This window comes from Anas acuta, chromosome 1 (genome assembly GCF_963932015.1).
Source record: "Anas acuta chromosome 1, bAnaAcu1.1, whole genome shotgun sequence".
Classification (NCBI taxonomy): Eukaryota; Metazoa; Chordata; class Aves; order Anseriformes; family Anatidae; genus Anas; species Anas acuta.
Genome location: NC_088979.1, coordinates 81,856,606 through 81,876,022, shown reverse-complemented (window position 1 = coordinate 81,876,022; position 19,417 = coordinate 81,856,606). Strand labels below are relative to the sequence as shown.

The 19,417-nt window shown below is 44.6% G+C and overlaps 1 protein-coding gene across 9 annotated transcripts in view; it reads right to left on the bottom strand.

Annotated features, from left to right (window-relative positions):
• The window catches only part of AGPAT3 (1-acylglycerol-3-phosphate O-acyltransferase 3), an 86,338-nt gene that overhangs the window by 50,804 nt on the left and 16,117 nt on the right, over nt 1-19,417 (bottom strand). For 3 of the 9 annotated variants that reach the window (XM_068685423.1, XM_068685446.1, XM_068685484.1), the window contains exon 1: nt 6,444-6,833. The exons of 4 other annotated variants lie outside the window; for them this stretch is intronic. The gene's annotated coding sequence lies outside the window, so the exon portion shown is untranslated. Of the gene's footprint in view, nt 1-2,831; nt 2,856-6,443; nt 6,834-19,417 lie in introns of those variants that run through there. 2 more of the 9 variants (XM_068685438.1, XM_068685475.1) reach the window with 2 other exon arrangements.

The window sequence follows — 19,417 nt, the reverse complement described above, 5'->3', positions numbered from 1 at the left end:
CAGCTGGTTCTTAGTGCTGGTGGGGGGGGAGGTTGGTACAAGCACGTGGGTTACAGGAATAAAAAGGCTGACTTAGAGGGGAGGCTACAGAGTTCAAGTAACGTTCCCTACACATCAGAAAGGCAAAAAAAAATCCTCTAGTTTGAAATAACAATTTTAGAAATTATATTTACATTACAACTCTCAAACGCATGTAGAGTAATATAAAGTGCTCGTTATAAAAGCTCAGTATAAAAACATTCAAGTCCTGCTTCCCAATATCCCATGCTACAGCAACCTGCAGAACTGATGCAACAAAGCATGCTACAGTTCAACAAACTGCACTGCTCAAGCCAAGCTGCTCCTTGGAAGAAGTACTTTTCCTGCTTTTGAAGTGATTCTTGAACACTGCCTTCATGCATTTCAAAGGGATCTTCGCCTTTTCACTGCATTTGTATGGTTTCTCTCATGCAGACATTTCGCTAAAACTGATAATGCTGAGGTCAAAGTTCCCATAATGAAAGACTGCAACTGGTAGAATAATTTCTGTTTCAGTATTGAGGCAAGGCAGGGTTATGCGAGAAAACAGGATTTGAAAGCAAGTTTGGTCTGACACTTTCTACTGTATCAGTGCCTGCACAAGGATTTGATCCCTAACATAAGTCTTTCAATTCAGTCTTTCAATTCCTTATCTTCCTTATTATTATTATTTTTTTAAAGTTCAACCATGGACGAGAAACTGGAAATATATCAAATCTCTGTTCTGATGTCTGCCTAGACTGAACACACACACCTAAGCAATACATTGAGCAAAGAAAAGTCACATTCAAGCACACACATTTTTCCATTTCAAAAAAAATCTCTTCAATATATATGTGCGCGCTTAAATGCTGATGCAGTTCCTTTTGCATAGCACCCTGCGCTGAATTCAATATAACAACCCCAAAAAACATATCTCCATTAGCTACCCTGATAACTCCACTTTGAAAATATTTTTAGTATTCCAACATTCAGGATGTACAGGACTGAATACATCCAACTTCATCTTCAGCATCATCTCACAAGGGCAGCACTTCATAACCATACAGGTATCCACTGAAGGGCTTCAGCAAATTACTTCTTGTCACCTTCCTTCTACTGTAACTGTCCTATCTTAGAAAGAAAGCACCTAAAACTAACAGTAATTGGAAACGATAGACCCTGAAACTGCTTTCAGAAAGAGGTCTTCAGTCAGAGTAGGAGAACTAGGGCAATATCAATAAAGGTACGAGGGGTTTAAAACACTTCATGTGAAGTGTTGTTGTTCTGCCCATCCAACACATAACTGAACTGTAAATCTTCTTGCCATGGCCACTACAGGTGGCTTAAGTAAACTGAGAAGAGAGGAGCTAGACTCATGAAAGAAATGGAAACTATGAGATGACAGAAAATACCGATCATTGTGTTGGCTATAAATCCTTCCACAAGGCATCCTTTATAAGACTGACTACTGACCTACATGGACCATCAACAGATGCTCTCCCTTTTCAAGACAGAAATTAGACTTCTGCAGCAAACAAAGTATTTAATTTTCCAGTGTCACCTGCAACCAAACTCTTCAGTTTTGAGCTTCTCTGTAAGACGGAGAAGAGATAAGCAAAACAACGCAGATGAATGCATCCACGGCCTCTTACTTCTGCAAACTTCTCTGAAGAGAAGTGAGCTTGCGTACCAGCAGAAGACAAGTTCCATCTAATCCTGTCCGTAGCTTTCTGTGGAGGTAGGGCTCTGATAGATAAGCATCCTCCAGCAGATTCAGCTGTGACAGCTAAAACGTTACTGCCCTCTTTTGTATGTCCCAGCCTTCTGCTGGGGATTACTGCTTCGTAACTGGAACATGCACCTGAACCTTAGCTGCCCCAGTTCACAACTAAATTGCTTAGTTTAACCCCCTGATGAGTGTGCATTCTTGTCATTACTTTTATTTATTTAAAAAACAATATATAGCAGCTGGAAAATTATGTTGGAGTTTACCCTGATTAAAGGCCTAAATAGGTAGATTTCTGCCTTCATTTCATGCCCTGTCCCAAACACAGGGACCAAGAGTCCCAGCACTATATTCAGAGTGAAACGTCCAGTGCGCTGCTGAGGCTGCACAAGCTTTTCTCCCAGTACTCTGAAGTTTTCTTTGGTGTACGGTAGATTTATAGACAGCTTTTAGAGCTGTAGGTCTTTTAATGGCCTTCAGTCTGGGCGAGAAAAAAAAAAAAAGTCTTCATAATTAGTCACTAATGAGAAGAAATTGATTGCTAATTTTTCTGCTCTTTCCAGAGCAGACTTTCCAGGTACTCCAAATTAACCATTTTCTTACAAATTCACTGACAATCTTAATCTGAAGGAGTTACCTCATGGGATTTGAGATTTCCAGTTAGCATTTGACAGAAATAGCTTTACAGGCTCCAAGTTTCTAGCAGTGGCCTATGGAGAGGCAGGCAGGCTGCATGGGGTGCCAGCTGGTCCCACCCGTGCCTGTGCCACAGGGAACCCCCAGCAGCTCGCATCCCCTTTTGTAATCCTCTCCCCAGTGCTGACAGAGAGCTCTGCCACCCTTCTGTGGTGCAGGGAAGTCTATTTTCCCCATCTGTGAAGGACAAAAACCAGGCACAGCAAGGCCAAGTGACTCAGACCAACCACGTAGTGGATCTGAAGACTGTAGCCTCCCAAGACCCTTACGCAGACAAACAACATCTCCTTGAGCTCACCTACAGACTCCTCTCCCCTCTCCACACTAAATACCTTTTAACAAGGGGCTGTCACCAGGGTCGTGAGTCAAGCAGGCTCGGCTAAAAATATTCTCAAATACTGCTCCTCACCTGCCTCGCTGTTGTCCACCTGATGCTCTGCCTCGACTCTGGAGACACTTCAAGCTTTCAAGCTTCTGCAAAGCACCCACTGCTGCGCTAGCATCAGCAACCTGCTGGCAAGAGAGCCACATCCCAGCACTGGGCACGAACCTGCATGGCAGCTATTTGTAGCTGAAGGATCCTCCTACTCCTCTGTAGCTCTTTTGCTCCTCCTGACTAAACTAATTACATGTATTTCTGTTTATTCGTAACTCAAAGACGAATGAAATTAAAAGGATATAGAACAGTAACCTACTTAAGAACTTTAATGAACATGAAGAGCAAGTTTTAGAAATAAAATGTATTCTAAAGCACTTGCAGACCTAAACAGACATTTATTCCCTGACCAAAAGCCTTCGCAGTCTGCATTAAGAAAGTAAAAGCCTTTTAAAGGGAGCTTTAAAATTCTGAGCTTCCGCACGTAAGATCTGAATGGGCAACAGTGAAACTAGCTGCGTTAGCTGTCATGTCTCACTCAATAGCACAGACTAGGGAAGTACAGTTAAATACAGCTGTATTCTGAGAAAAAAGTGCTCTTCTCTGTTACGGGCGAAGTTATTGCAGTGAAGGAGACGATAATTTTACATGCATCAGCTCTTCAGGATCTCAAGAAGTCAGATATATTCCACATATTCCTTTCCAAGAAGAAGTGGCCAAGATTTTTTTTCTTTTTCTTTTCCAAATGCACATCTTTAACAGAGCTACATGCCACAGCCTAGTGTTATCTGCTCCAGAAAAATACGTGCCCTCAGCCTTTGAACTAGTGTCCCCCCCACCACCACCTTGTTTACACATGGGAATTTTTTTATTACTATCTTTATAGTATTTCTAGTTAATCAGAAATACATAAATAAGATTTCCAGAAGGCTGATGGAGCTTGAACTAATTATAATCTGAAATAATAAGGTAATTCCTAACAGGATGCATTATCTTTACGTTGTCCTAGCTTGGACTTTGGACTTGGCCAAACTGAGCAAGTGTAAACTTTTTTTTTTTGAACTTAAAAGCAGAGGAAAATTACTCAAATAGAAGAGAACACAGCTGCAGAGACAGAAAATGAGTATTTTATTAATCATCCATGAGTGCAGCTGATGAGCCCGCCAGCGGGTGATGCAGGGCCCTCTGAGGGGCCAGGGCTGCCCCACTGGCGATGGGTGGAGAAGGCCTCACCTCAGCCCTCCCGCCAGCCCCATGGCTGGCACAGGCAGCAGCAGGGCCCCAGCTCACCCCGGCTGAGCATGGCTGGAGCAGGTGCCAGCTATTTTTAACGCCTAAACCGTGATTTACATCTGAGCTGCTGTTAAATTGGAAAGGGAGAAGTGGCCACAGCGGCGGCAATGGGGAGGCAGCGGCACAGCGGTGAAGGGATGGTGATGGCCAGGACATGGTCATGGTTTGAAACACCCAGGGGGCTGCAGGAACGACTTGGTCCCCCATAGCCGTGCCAGGCTGGCTTTAAAGAAACTTATTTTCATGGAGGAAAGATGGTGACGCAAAATCACATCACGTATGGGGAGGCAGTTGCCAGAAGCTTTTACAAGCAGGCCAGGCTAACATCTGTCAGGAAGGAGGGCTGACACCTCCTGGGCTCCCTCTGACTCCCTGTGCTCTAAACTAGCAGCTGCTGCACACCTGCAAGATGCCAAAAAGCCTCGACCCTTCCTCCCCGAGCATCATCCCCTTTGGCAGCAGCAGGAGGAGCAGCATGCACCTGCTCTGGCTGATCTCAGTGCTTCTGGACACTGAAACGTAGGCACCGCTTGTAAATAAAGGAACGTGAGGCCGAATTAATAAATTCTGAAGTCCTGCCTGGCAGGACACTGAAGCAATAGTCTAATTTTCAACTAATTTAAATACATTAATTGATTCACCAGTTTGTTCTCAGAACGCAGATCTCTAAAGGCTATTCGAAATGTACTCAGTGGCAAACTATGTGCAAGGAACCGTGTCTGCAACAGATCATCTGCAAACTGAGAATGACTTCAAAATCCATTTCACGTATATCGTTCTCCTGCTCTGAAAAAATCTCAGCTTCTAAGATTAGAGATCTTTTGGAAGATTATTCATCTCCTCATCTCACACTTAAAAGGAGGCCAGAATTTAGACTGTATCTGAAGCCATTCAGTACAAGCAGTTTTCCTATCAAGGGACCATCTTTTCATTGAGATCTATCATGTATCTCAGTGTTTGACTGAGATATTTAGTATCTTTTTTTCCATAAACACAAGAGCTGAGCAGTCTTTTAATCTCTGAGATTGTAAATGCCCATATTCTACAGCTACAGTAATTAAACTAACTTCTCGTGCCATTACCCACACCAAGTCTCTTCTTTAGCGTCTGGTCTGTTCCCACATTGCAATCTTAAATCAAACCAAGATAAACTATTCTCTAAGATCAGCTGACTTGTCTCTCCCTCAAAAATCACTGCAGCCAGAATGATTCTGAGCAGATATGAAGCATCTTGCTAAATAGCCAAAAGGTCTCTTTTAAAGAAAAAAAAAAAAAAAAAAAGAAGTAGACGTCAATGCATGTGGATATTTTTAGCACCTGAGTTGTTCTATATTTATTCCTTTGTCTCTCACTGGAGAGAAAAAAAATAAAAAACACCATCCCTGATGAAGCATTACCAGGAAACATATTCTACTGGAAAGCCTGCTTTATGAATCTTAGCTTGATGAGCACTGCAACATGCATGTCACACCACCCATTCAACCATACTTGCCTCAGGGTTATGAGTACACACAGAATAACATTTTCTCAGTTACAAAGAGGTGCTTAAAAAAAAACAAACAAAAAAAAAACAAAGCAAACTCCTGAGCCTAACCCTTCTGTCATTTTATTTTGATGCAACACCTTAGTCTTGCACTTAAGAACTACTAACTTGAAGTATTTTGAATGGTGTAAGCCAGTACAAGACTCCTCCCTCCTACCTCTGCCCCCCCCCCCCAAAAAAAAAATAAAAAAAATTCAACAAACCTTCTGGGATAGCTATTAAAAGCAAAATGAAAGCACTACCTCCAGCTCCAGGACACAAGATACTTCATCTAAATCTCAAGTCAGCAGCAACAGTAGCATCTTGGGCAATATTCAAGCAATAAGAGATTACTTCTCTCTTCCTTATTCTGTTTCCTTAGAGTTGTCACTTTCTTGCCCACAAGACTCAGGTCCCATTACCTCCAAAGTGTTTATTCTACCTCAATATCATCATGCCTCTGATCTTATGCAAATTAGCTAAGAATTTGTTTTCAAGGGCAGGATACAGATTATCAAAGGCGTGGGTTATTTGTGTGGGAAAGAGATACTTCTGATAGACAGGAAAAGCAGACTGTGTCAAGGAAGCTATTCCTAGTTGTAGTAAGCTTTCATTAAAAACAGAAAGAAAATAAATTAAGACAGGGTCTTATATCATCAAAAAATCCGCTAATATATTTTAAGCCTAATAGTATTTCAATTTCCTGCTCTAGAAAGGTACCTGTTACCCAGCCACAGTTATTTTAGAAGTTTGAGTTGTGCTAGATTTCTTAATATAGCATAACAGGAAAACTTGGGGTATTAGGGGAAAGACGCTGATAAAATACTTACCCCTGTATATAAACTTCAAGCTTCTCTCCTCTGACCTTGAAGGACACAATCTTCTTTCCAGATAACCCCTATCTACAAGAGGCGTATCTCATCACTCAGCCATACTCTCCAAGTTTTTTTCCAACTGGCATTACCTATGCATCGACAGCTCTCTAATCTCAGAATAAACAAAAGACAAGAAAGGGACTCCACAGCATGAAACTGAACCAGAAACGTCTCACAGCACACACTGATACCAAGTGAATAAGTTCAGTCAGAGTCAGGTTATTACCAAATTGATGCAGTGCAGATTACTTCAGTTTGCAACTTGCCACAAGGTTTGGAAAATCCCTACTTCTACACTATAGGCTTTTACAAGTTAAAAGTATATGTGTCTCATTACATCAACCGCAGACTGACCCTTGAATATTTGCCTTTGAAGACCTTGCACTGCATCACTATTGCACTATGGAAGCCAACAAGACTTCAGTTTATATTTACACAATTTTAAAACAAGCTGCTCTGAAGGTTTTCAACTCAGCAAACTCACCTAACTGTACTACCCAGTTTTAACTGCTTTCTTTTTTTTTTTTTTCCCCTCCTCCACTGGTTAAAATGTTTCCCATTCAGCTGTAGTCTATTTTTTAGTCTTCAAGCAAACAAAAAAGAAATAGCTCTAATTCAAGAATCCTCTCAACTACATAAAATTCATCAAAAAAAAAAAAAAAGGAAACTTTCTCACTGTTGCCAATTCCTCGTTTACTACCAAAGAACACTTTATCATTGTAAAGTACCCCAAAGCAAGGCAACAGAAACATCCAAAGTTGTAGAAAGAAAGAAAAAAAAAAAACACAACACACAACCAACCCAAACCCATGTCCCATAATCAACACAAAGTTTGCTCAGGAGTACAGCTGTGGAAGAAGGGATAACAAATTTATTCTTATTTCCTGGATTAGAATCCACTGAGCTCACCTTTGTCTACCTTTTGTGAACTGAGTAATCTCCTTTTCAAAACGGATTAAATTCCAGAATAAGCATGGCAAGAAAAGTTTGTCCAGAAACATGCATTTTGAATAAGTCTTTTTTCCTCTTCTCTCTCACCTTTGGCTCTCTTCCCTTCTGCTGTATCATTTAATGTCCAAATTAAGCTGTTCTGTGGCTTCTGTTAGTACTCTGGTGTCAAACTGACCACATACACCCTGTGAAACCACCTGTATAACCACTGAAAGGCAGTAACATGCAGCTAGGTATAACCCATTTGTAATTACAGACACAGAGTCTCTCACATACCCTTCTCAGAACTAGAGCCCTCCAACGTGCCTCTCTGAGCAGAGCCCTGCAGACATCCTAAAGATACGAGCTGATTCTTTAACGAGAGCCAGGCACACAGACTCACAAGGGCACATCCAAACAAGCAACTTGGGTGGGGGTCACTCCCAGGACAGCAGTGCTGCAGTCCAGAGAATCGTCTCCAACACATGGGCTACAAAAATAGCTTCTTTCAGAGGACTTAAGGCTGCAACAAGACCTCCAGCACCTGCCCCTAGTATGACAAGCTGGAAAAAGCAGCAAGGAAAGCCCAGCAAGACCATCACTGAGACCTAGCCATAGCCAGCAAAGGCACTGAGGAAGCCACCGCCTCAGGTGACCTAAAACTGTACATTAAGCCACAGCACTGCTCTGCTTTTGGAGGGAATACCTCATAACTTCTGCTTATGGCCACTGATTTCGGTCACAGGATGATTTTGGTGTGCACATACCAGACTCCCTTAGGACGAAACCAAACCTGCAGATCCACTGAGCTTCGCCCCAGAGCCCACTGGCGACACCAGCATCCAATGCGACAGGCAGGCCGCACCTCCCCAAAGTCCTCCAGTGTATCCCAAGCAGTCAGCAGGAGACTCCGGCAGCCTTATGCAATGCCTGGAATACCCTCTGCTAAACAGAGAAAAGTGCCAAGGGCACACCATAGCCCTAAGTAGTGTGCTTTTGTGTTCAACTTGAACCGCCATCTCCCAATTCTTCATAAACCACTTCATCTTCCACTCTCTTGCCTCAGTACCATTTCTCTTTCCTCAACATCTGCCCTCCCTCTTCTGTAGCCTTCTTCACTGCTGAACGCTGCCACTTTTTAGTTTTATTTTGTATGTGCTCTTTCCAATTGTCCTTTTCTACAGCAAAATCAACCCCTTCAGCCTCACAGAAGGCCCAGCATGGTGACACCTCGAGTCACACTGACGCAGAACTGCTCATCATGCTATGCTGAAAGGGGGCCAAGGCATCTCCAGTGCCAAGAGGTGGCCAACTAACCAAGGAGCAAGAATGATGACTTGTGAGTAGAAGGGGACTGGTAATCAGTGGCACAGATCTTTGGGCGCATCGTCAACCCTAACTCCAAACAAAGGGATGTGCATTAACATCTCTGATTCCAACGCAGGTAAATGCACTGCTTTTCTATACTCATTGCTAGGGAAGAAGGGTGTGTGAACAAGAGTTCAAACAGAATTGCAGTGCACTGATCTTGCATCTGCTAAGAGTCAAAACAAACATCAGCAGCCTGACCGGGAAGGCTGAGGTGCCTTTAAAAGCAATTCCACAAGGGCAAAAGATTGCTGTTGCTCGTGGCATAGCAGGCAGTTACACTAGGAAGTATCACTCCACTCCTTGCCCTGCACAAAAGCCTTGCTCGGTCCTGGTCACCAAGCACACAGCACGTTCTGCTAACATAGCTCTTCCAGGGCTTCCCACAAAGACCCTCACATTTGGCCACCTACTTTCCCAGCAGAGCGGGGTATGCGCTGATAATGAGGTGGAGGCACTACACACATCAGTGTTTTCAATTTCATCTATGGTTGACCATGACCATAATGTGGGATGTTTCCATTTCTTTGGAATAGGAATAGCTCTTGCTGCAGTCAAGCACAGCAACACACTTCCCTTCACTCTGCTCCCTCTTTCATATTTCGAGAGGTGTGAAAACTTGAAAGCCATTCACTACATTTGGTCGTCGAGGGTGAGCAGCAGTGCTCCAGGCCAATTCCTGATGCTTCCCTAGTGATGATCCTCCTCGTATAGATGTCTCGCAGGGTCCCTGAAGGCTCAGCATGGAAGGAGTTGCAAGAAGGGCCTGAGAAAAGACTCACCCACTTTCTCAGTCCCATGAGGGTTCAGTAGCCACCTGTGATTCAGAAGAAATTGGAAATACTCACTTTTTGCAGGGGTAGGACCAGGAAACACGTTCCACCTCAACAAGGCAAGATACGAGGCCATGGCCCAGAAACCCCATTCCATGGCCTGAGGCCTGCAGGACTGCCAAATGGCTGCCCCTACTGCTTACCTAATGGTGGCTCCGGGCCAGGCAGCAGGTTGGACTCAACACGCACATTGTCTGGGGATCCACCGAGAGCAAAGGCCCGGGTTATCTTGTTGACACTACCCACATGCTAAGCAAAAAGGTTTGGAAGACAGCCTTGGACTACACCCAGACTGGACCCGCTCACCCCACATCAGCTCACCACTGGTAGTAGGAACTGAAGGTCGTGCGATTTTACAGGTGACAGCCCCTCCTTTGCGCAAGGTCTGGGCTGCTCATGTTTCATTTGGTGACAGCAGAGACAGCGGTGCCATCTGATGGCAGAAGGCCTTGACCTTTCATACTCAAAGGCTCTGTGCCCACTGCTGGTCATTTCATGTCTCGAGGGCAAGAGCATCCTGCTAGACCAGACCTGCCCACCAGGGACAGAGATAGAACAGCTACAAAACTTCTGAGAAAGCTGTGACTTCTGTCTTGTTCCTCAAACTACAGAATGTCCTGGAGGGTGAGAGTTTGGTCATTTGGTCGTGCTCCTTGGGCAGCTGGTGGTAAAAAAAAAAAAAAAAACCAACAATCTCAGAGTAAAGAAGAGATTAAGGCAGCAGGTTGAATGGGTCACTCAAGTGAGCAGGAACAGAAATTACCTTTGATCCTACAAGAGGCTTACACAGGCACTAGTGGCAAGGAAATGATGTGCTAGCACCTTTCCTGTGAAAGGGGACAGGTGACAATTTGACACTTCCTGGAGGAACAGTCCAAGGAGCAGAGGTCAGTGCGGCAGTTTTTCTTCAAAGACCTTATGCAGCGCATGCACAGGGAGGGCCGTGGGTCTGGGGAGCAGGCTAACCTGAATGCAAAGAAAAGTAAGGAGACTAACCCCATAAAACTGAAGCCTGATCTACTGGCCTGCTCCTGCTGCACTGCACGCTTCACCAATGCAGATACAGTCAGCCACAACTCCTCTGGCAAAGACATCGTCTCCCCGTGCGGAAGAATCCACAGCTCGAAAACCCAGGCCAAAGCCCAGCACCACACTGTTGGGAAGAGATTTCTTTTTCTGTTAAAAAGGCATTGTGAGTACTATGTGTTATAGTGGAGCACAGTTCTGTTGTTTTGGGCTTGGTTGTCTTAATAAACTTTCGTTTGAGGTGTCTGCTGAGAAGGCGCCTTTTTCAATCCTCCTTTCCTCAGAAGGTGGACGTTTGTTTTTATAGTTACAGTCACTACAACTACTAGAAAAGTCAGAGACCGAGGCATATATTTGAACAACTGATAAGGGCAGAAAAGCAAACTACACGGTCCTTTGGACTTCCAGTTTGAGCAACATCCTGAATTTGAACATTTTCACAGGGGTATATTTTCCACTTCATCCTCCAAACATGACATTCAAGAAGCCAGAGGTTATCGAACACTGAGCTAGCATTAATCAGCCTCTCAGGATCACCCTCTCTGATCTCATGGGCTCAGGGTCAACTGCTGTAGAAGCCTATTTTCCCCCTATTTATTTGTTCCTTGCTAGACTTTGTGCTGATTTGCAAGTTATACAGAGAGTTTAATGCAAGGGTACAACTTTACTTTTGCATGTGCCCTGCCAAGCAATGCAGCCACTGGTACCTGAGGCAATTCTCTGCTGCCAGACCCATGCTGCTAAGAGACAGGCCAGAAGACCAAGCAAAGCTGCCTGCTCCATATTCACCAAAAAAAAAAAAAAAAGAATTACACCGATCTTCAGTGTTATTTCTAGAGACAGGTAGAATTTTTCAGTAATTACTTGTTCTGTTTTTGTGCTTTCCCAGTTCCTGCGCTAGATGCTCACCCTGACAATCCCAACCAAAACCATTTATCAGCCACTACAACCTGAGATAACAGGTTTCTCTCTCACACTCAACTTACCCCCACTTAGAGGTAAATCTTCTGGTGGACCTTGGTGTTGGCTCCCCAAAGAGGGAAGAAAAAAAAGGGAGAGAAGGGAAACAAAATGTAAATTCGGGGAATGGGCTAGGCAGATCTGGCAAGCTGCCTGAAAGAGGGGACAGAAATATCCTCGTTGGAGATGGAACAGGACCCTCATAAATGCTGAGGGAAAATCCTGACCAGAGCTACAGACTAAAGCCTTTGTACCATGCACTCCTGTTTATGTTTGGACAACGCTCTGAGGCCTGGGGAAGGAACTGATTTGAACACAGCTCCAATCACTGGGCTGATGAATCAGCTCACCAGTGCACGCTCTCCTTCGGGAAAGAAGAGAGAGTTGGCAGAGGACAGCGCTGCAGAAGATACCAATATTACGAAACAGCTGCTGAATCTGATGCAGGAGCAGACCATCGAATTAAAAGCATTTTGGTGCAGTTCTCTTAGCTGTAATTGTCATCCCCAACCAAGCACATCCTACAGCCCGTAAGGAATAAATGCATTCCCTTAGAAATCCAGCCACGGGCACTTCCCTTCCAACTCCAAAGTGCTGGAACAGCAAAACCCAAGGCTTTTGATACTGTATATGCACAGAGCACCAAGACAGAAAACACAGCAAAGATAAAGGAAAACCCATCAGAATTCTTTCAAGGATAGTATCAGTGGTACATCCAAAAGCAACGAGCTTGTGACATATTTACAGCTGTCTTTCATGAAACCTGCACTAGTTTGGGGATATTTTTTTTGCAGCAGCTTATAGTCCACTGGCCTAAAGGCTGCACTGTTAGCTTCACTGTGTTACTTTCATACAGTTACAGGCAAAAAAAAAAAAACACACAAAAAAAACACAAAACAAAACAACAACAATAAAACTTAGTGTTTTCTATTAAGTTGTTTTTATAAAAACCTTAAAAAAGCCCTTGGACCAAAACAGCAGAGCAGAGCTCCCCATAGGAACCCTACATGGTCTAATTCCTGCCTCTTCAATCGTTGCAGAGGTTATTGCACCTCTCCTGCTATGCAAGGTTTTGACCTCCTCCTTTCCTCCCCTCCCCTCAGACAATCTCAAGCACCTGAAGAGCAGCATTCAAGACTGCAGCATCAAGCCTTGCCATGAGGTGCTCTCCCTGCAGCCCTCCAGGCTGCCATTCACTTTATAAACAAAAGCAACACTGCTCGTGAAACACTGAAGTCAAGGGTATGGCAAGCAAGTCACCCCCCACAGCAACCATAGGAGAAACATCCTACAAAACAAGTTCTTTTCTCGTTGACAAAGATGCTGGGATGAGTTTAAGGATCCTGCATCACCAGTCTCTGCCAGGGAGCTGATTTCCAAGACACGTGAAGTGCCATCTCTCTGTTGAGACACAGAGAGGCCCATTTGGGAGATGGATGGCTCCAAACTGATGGCTTCATCGGTGACCCTAAGACCCTCTGGGAGCCACTGCTGCCTTTCAGCATGCTGCCACGTGGCTCTTCGTGCCAAGAGCAGGCACAATATTAGCAAGACACAGACATAAGGCCATAGGAGCAGCAGGAGACAGCAATTTCCCAGCCAAGCGGAGGGGAAGTCTCACACCCACGTGCCCCCGTGCTGAGCTGCCCTAGCCCAGCAGCAGCTCTGCCAAGATGACCTCCAGCACACGGCAGCTCTACTCCTACCAGCAGCTGCCCTTGCCCTGCGTGGCTATCTCTTGCTATCAGGCCATGCTCATTTCCATATCCAAATACCTCTCCCGGAGAGGCTGCTGCAGATAAGGGCATCCAAAAGCAGCAGTTGGCATTTCTTCCTCCGCCCAGATCAGCTGAGAAGCCACAGCACTGAACAGGCAGAGCAAGCAAGCTCTGTGATCATGCAGATGTGTGCTGCACTGCAGCTTCAATAACTTCAGGACTGGATGGTGCCACCAAGCAATGGCTCCGCTTTGCTGCCCGACAGCAACCCCAAAATGGGAAACGCAAAGGTAGAAAAATCACAGGAACCAGGATTTGGGCTCACAGCTGCCATAACCTGCTGTCCTTGGAAAAGCTTCCTTGGAAGTGAATCCCAGAGCACTGATAGACCAAACAGCAGGTAAGTGATGAGCCTATAGGTCACTGATCTTGCAAGAACAAGCTGCCTCGCAAGTGCGTTGATTCACGGCTACAGCCATCAGGTGGATGTGTTCTGGATTATTTCACTCTAACGAAAAATTTTATGCAAATACTTGCCTGCACAAAAGTATTTACACAGCACTAGCTCTTATCTAAAACACATTATCAGTACTTCACATGAAAATTTGCCACCACTACTAAAAGAAACCTGCAGAAGCTGAATTCTTTATTCATCACGCAAGATAAAGCTTCCAGGTATTCTTGCCTGTAAAACATCTGATAAATATGCCCTGTTCTCTAATTGGTTTTTATTGGTTACAAAGATCCGATCAGCATCCTCCTGCCCCTCCAGCTAAGTCACAGATCAGTTAAATTAAGCCCATAATGAAAGGTACAGGCCAGCTCTAGCTTTGATGAACTGTATTCCCAAGCCCCTTTAATAGGACAGAGAAGTATCGTGGGGCAAAAAGACATTGCACACCTTTGTTCAGCCAAACACGAGTTTGCCACTTGTCTCCTCACCTGTGACATTTTCAATGGCAATAACATCCCACCTCTAGGACTGATGTATTCTTCAAGCATCAAAGCAAACAACTAGATAAGGAAAAATTATAAATCGTGAACGTACATATGCTCCGGGAGCTTTTCACAAAATACAGTCTGTTCCAAACAATTTGAGGCTTCAAGGAACAAGAGTGGGTTTTTATTCCTATGCCAGACTGGCAGATCCTTTCCTTTCTTTGAAAAAGGAGAGAAAACATAAAACAACACAACTGACCTCATTTCTGTCAGCTGAGACACGAGGCTTTAACCTCAATGCGAACGGTATATAACCTGACCTTTTAATTTTCCCTAATGCTTCACATGTGTCCCATCCTAAAGTTCTGGTTATTTGTTCTTTTTCTCCACACGGCAGAAAAGAGGCTTTCAGTTTGTGAGAAAGATGATGCTTTAGGTGCTCCCGGTGGGCCTCTTCTTTATTGTTCAGCTCTATCACTGTAGCTGTAACGATATCATTGTATCCGTAACAGTATTTATCTAATATTGTTACAGATATTGTATTTATTAGACCAGCACTGCTTTCTCCTACTGGCAACCAGAGACTCGCTCCCTAGGTTTCTGTATTGACAGGTATAATGAGATACAAGCAGATATCTTTTGTTGCATCTCTGGACACCTGCTCTGAGAGACTTTTCTGTTTCTGCATATGGTTATTTGAATATGGGAATGACCTCTCAAAGAGAAGCAGCATTTTTCCCCCACAACAGGCAGACTGTTAAAGTGAAGGCAGGAAGAAAGCACTCGCCTCGCTCTCCTCAAGCATCTTCCAGCATTCCTTTGTGAATTGAAAAATCAACAGCTTCCATGACTTATTTCACGCCCTGCAAGTTATAAAAGACTTCAAGCAAGTGGGTCCTTACTGTTGGAGTCTGAATAAACCTAATGCACTCAGCCTGTCCATCAAGGATTCTAATAACACCAGGCTTCGTGAATCAACGCTGGTGATTTTTTTCCCCACTGTTTTTCTCCCAGGTGACTGAAAGGATTACTTTCCCCACAAATGCTTTGTTTCGACAGCCACCTGGACGAGCAAAAAGGCAGGTTTTTTATTTCTAAACACCAAGGGGATGAAAACAAAGGGAGGGCACTACGTCCATATTAAATTCCCTAGGCTGGAAAAACCTTGTGATTTGGGATCATTATTTCCTCCAAAACTAGTCTGAAGAGCAGAACCATCTTTATAGCCTCTCAGTACTTGCTCAGTGGCTTTCGAACTGGTCGGTCCCTCCACCCAAAAAGTATAAAAATTAGGTCCAGGGGAAATGGTGAAGAGGATAATACCCACATCATCAGAAGCTGGGACGGTCCTTGAGCAAAGGGAAGCAAAGCAGGTAAGGGAATTCTGTAAGAGGCAGAAAAAGAAGTGGGAGCAACAAAAGATGTAGAAGATGCAGGAGGATGGTCAGGAAGCACGGGGAGGAATGAGGAAAAGAAACGGGGCCTGAGTGTAAAAAAGGGACTGACATAAACAGGAGAGGGGACTATCATGCAGCTGTATTGCCATGCTTAGTTCTGCCTTCAGGAGTTCAAGGATAACGTTCACAGGCTGAAAGGTGCAAACAGAGCTTCACAAACAACAGCAGCCATCAGAAAACAAGCCTTCAGCAGAAGACCCAACAATAACAGCTGCTTCAAGGAGGGGGGGGAGGGAAAAAAGGAAAAATGAAGCAAACTTTATCACAGTTTGAGTCCCCACAGAGAAACAAGTTCTATGGCAGATAAAACACAGCTGCCGTGCCTAAAGCTTGGTAGATGAGAGCCAGCAGTTTCTGGATGAAAGTAAAAAATTTGGGTTACAGGCCACGTGCACCAGAGATCACCAGCTGCTGGAACAACCCACAAGGGCTGGGACAGTCTTCACGACTCACAATTTTGAAATCAAGTCTGGATGCTTCTCATGGAGGCGAGTCATAGCTGAAGGACAGATTTATGAAACATGGGGTTAACCTTGGGTCGGTTCTTAGAGCCTCTGCCTTTGGCTTGTGACCCAAGACTCAAGGTGAGCAAAGGAGGTGGGATAGGAAAAGGAGAAAGCACAGGAGATACAGGGGGAAACAAAGAAAGCATATGGATAATGAACTAGAATGAGGAAGAGCAGAATAAAAGGAGAGATCAAGAGGACGTACATAATCATCTTATTTCTTTTAGTTGAACAGGCATGGGAGAAAGGAAGAACTGGACAAGAGAAACCAGCTCTGTGCAGGAGACTGGGCTGCAGACAGAGCAAGGAGGAGTCAAGGTGACGTTTGCTTCAGATCACTCTTCCAAGGGCAAATTTTTTTTTCAACCGTGCAGCCCCCAGCAGCAGGGAATCCAGGTCCTGCTGGGTGGCACCCATGTGGCACACCGACTGCCCTGACACGACCCGGGTGGCGCACGCTGCCAGCTGACAGCGAGCCAGGAAAATGCCCAGCCTAAAATACCCCCAGTCACACTCACTCACAGCCTGTTCCTGCAGATGACAAACCCTTCTAACCAGCGATCCCCTGGCCAAAGGAAACGTGCAAGCAGGTGCCCTTTGAGAGCCCCTATATTCCTCCACACGCTGCCTTGATCAATACAGCCCTTGTTTATTTACTCTGCTCTTCTGAGCTCCGTGACGAGGCACAGCAGTGAAACCCTACCTGGGCATCGGCTCCGGGGGGGATCGGATGCGTGCAGGTGGCGTGATCTATGCACAAGGAAAGGGGACACCAGCACACGAGGGATCGGTGTACAAAAGCAGAGGAAGCACGGGACTACCCACCTGAAGTCTCTCTTGGCTTCTCCCAGCGAGAGCCATGGGGTCAAGTGACAATAACCACATCAAACAGGCTTGCCGCATCATGACATAAAGACCCGAACTTCAGAGGCAGGGACAGCTAAGCAGGGAAACCATATAAAGCAAATCAAAATGTACTGACCGATTCATTAGCCATGGAAGCTTTAAGGCAAGTTGTTTTGTCTTGCTTACAGCTCAATCAGTGAAAGCAATCAGCCTCTGAACACGGGAAGAAAGGTGATTTACTGCAGCAGACGGAGCTCCTCTCACCTTTGCCAGGCACTGCGCGGTCGGTAACGCGCTGGGGGAGGCCTAAGAGATCACTTCTCTCATCAGATCTCAGTGTACTCCTACCTTTGCTCTAAAAATCACATCCAGAAAAAAAAATAATGAAGTGGGTAAACACTACAAGAAAGCTTACACTGTAACTGAGCACTGTCATTAGGGGAAAAAGAGGTAGAATGCACACAGTGCATCACACATGCACACAATAAGTCACGGGCAAAAGCCCAAAGTTTGAGGGAAAATCAGATTTCTGGAAGTCTTAGGAAAGTAAAAAATGTGTTTTGTTTTTGTTTTGTAAACCTCCTTTTGCTTTTCACCTACATTCCTGTTTTATCCGTACAGTTTCTTCCACTCTGAAGCAACAACAACAAAACCACCACACATCTGAAGGCAAGTTTATTCCCCCTCAACCTTTCCTCCTTCAGGCCCCCATAATCTCCCTACAGCTGCTGCAATACTACCCCGGATCAGCTCAGGGACCAGCACCAAGCCTCCCCAAGCAGTGCTCACTCCAGAGATACCAGGAGAGACAAAAATGGCCTTAACGTACAGATATAGTCAAACGACTCCAGAATGACTCAATGAAAGTAAACACTAACGTAGTTTACTCATGCCCCATGCAGAAAGGCTTTTATCTGTTAAACAGCATATTCATAAAAAATATAAACTGTTTTTTTTTTTCTCATGTGTGCGCTTTCCTCTGCTTCCAATCATCCTGCTCTTTGGAGCTCCATTATTCAGGTTAAAAAGAGTAGTCTTTTTTTTTTTTTATCTACCTACTGTTTTTCAGATTAATTTCACAGCATGCCTTTTTTTTTTTAATTTTAAAATCAAAGAAAAAAAGACAACAACATTTGACTGTGCAGAACTAACATTGTCCAAATAAGCTATTAAAAAAAAAAATCTTCCTCCATACAAAAGCACAAAGGAAAAAGGGAAATGAGAAAAAATGAACAGTGTAACCTTGAGGAACCAGACACTTTTTTTTTTTTGAACTTGACTGATGGGGGGACCACAGTAAGGCAACCTCCCCTCATGCTCGATGCGAAACAGTCACGGTATAAAAATGTCAGCAAACTGTTTTCACACACACCTAGCTGTCATTCTCAGCACAGGGCCAGGTTTCCTTTCAGCCTCATTTCCCAGATACCAAGAGTGGCTAAAATGGAACAACAGAGCCACTTGTATCCTACTAATGAAAATCAGTATCCTACTGATGTGAGATGCCTCTCTACATCCACAGCACCTATTTATTTCTATATATTATGGAAGGGGAAATCTGTCTCCTTATTATCATCACCAGAAACAAATTCATACATGAAGACAACATTTCCTAAGTGTTGAAAAGATTAAAAGATATGTTTGCTGTTCCAGGAGTACGGAATCCATAAAATGACAAACCAATGTACACAAAGGGTAAAACAACTGCTGGCACATGGGAAATAAAATTCCACGTTGATAAAGCATCCTCGTAAGTGTGGTGCATTCAGCAGTAAATGGATTAAGCTCTCTGACGGTTGTACAAGTGGACTTGTAGAAGATATTTAGAAGCGTTCAGCTGGTGAACTACTGCTTTCCTGCGAGTTCCCAGCTTCTCCTTACCCCCAAGCCTAATAATCACGTGGAAATCTCCAATCACCATCCCCTTTGAAGAAACAGAAATAAGGTTGCACCACTCCACACGTAACAGGCAGTACATTCAGCTGCTAAACCGACACACTTAGGCCTTCAGAGGCATCCACGAGGAGCGCTGCGTGCTGCCCAACAAGCTGCAGGCCCCACGGATGGCTCCTGCAAGACAACAGTGACCCGAGGAAGCACTCGCCTTAAAGACCAGCTCACAGCCTCGTCCAGGAGGTTCAACCTACGCTTGAACCCGAGGGAACATCAATGACCCAGCCTAGCAGCCAGAGGGACTGCTGGCTCCAAGTTTGCACGTTGTTCTTCATCCGTGGAAGGCCCAGATGATGCTGTGCTCCCCGGGGTCTCACCAGCTGGTGAGATGCTTGCACACCCTGCTACTGCCAGACGTGTCCAACTGCACGTGCCGCTGCCATGCCAAGCGAT